We start from the raw sequence: 541 nt of genomic DNA on the forward strand, positions 1-541 counted from the left end.
TTAGTGGGTAGAACTCTTAATGGCGTGCAGGGCGAGTCTAGTCCTCTCATGGCATTTCTAAAACATCGTCAACACAGAATCAGATGATGTTTGGATAAGAAACAAAAAATCAGCAAAATAATCCGATCTCGTCTCTTCATCAGGAGACTGAGGAGCTGACGAAGGCGAACCAGCAGCTGGAGGCGGAGATGCAGGAGTGGAGCATCTCCTACGAGCGCATGCAGGACGAGGAGGAGCATCTCAGGTAAGATTCACCTCTTTGTGATTCAGATCCATGTTGGTGTGAAAGCTGAGTGAATGTCATAATCCTCTAGATTTTAAAGGTAAACAGTCAGTTGTACGGACACAGAGGGATCTGTTCTAGGGGGCACCCGGACTTGAACCGGGGACCTCTTGATCTGCAGTCAAATGCTCTACCACTGAGCTATACCCCCTCTGACAGATGTTGTACAGTTGTTTTTGTGTGGTGTGTGTCTACAGACAAAGCCTGGCCTCAGTGTCCGAGGAGTATCGTCAGAGAGCAGCCGAGCTGGATCAGCTG

The 541-nt window shown here is 48.8% G+C and overlaps 1 non-coding gene across 1 annotated transcript; it reads right to left on the minus strand.

The window, feature by feature from the left end:
• Positions 1–362: 362 nt before the first annotated feature.
• trnac-gca (transfer RNA cysteine (anticodon GCA)) lies at positions 363–434 on the minus strand. The gene has a single exon. It is a non-coding gene; the product is annotated as a tRNA-Cys (tRNA).
• Between the last annotated feature and the right edge of the window lie 107 nt (positions 435–541).

The sequence above is a fragment of the Seriola lalandi genome, unplaced genomic scaffold (assembly GCF_002814215.2).
Source record: "Seriola lalandi dorsalis isolate HSWRI2012SDOR001 ecotype SW California unplaced genomic scaffold, Sedor1 jcf7180002053486, whole genome shotgun sequence".
Taxonomy (NCBI): Eukaryota; Metazoa; Chordata; class Actinopteri; order Carangiformes; family Carangidae; genus Seriola; species Seriola lalandi.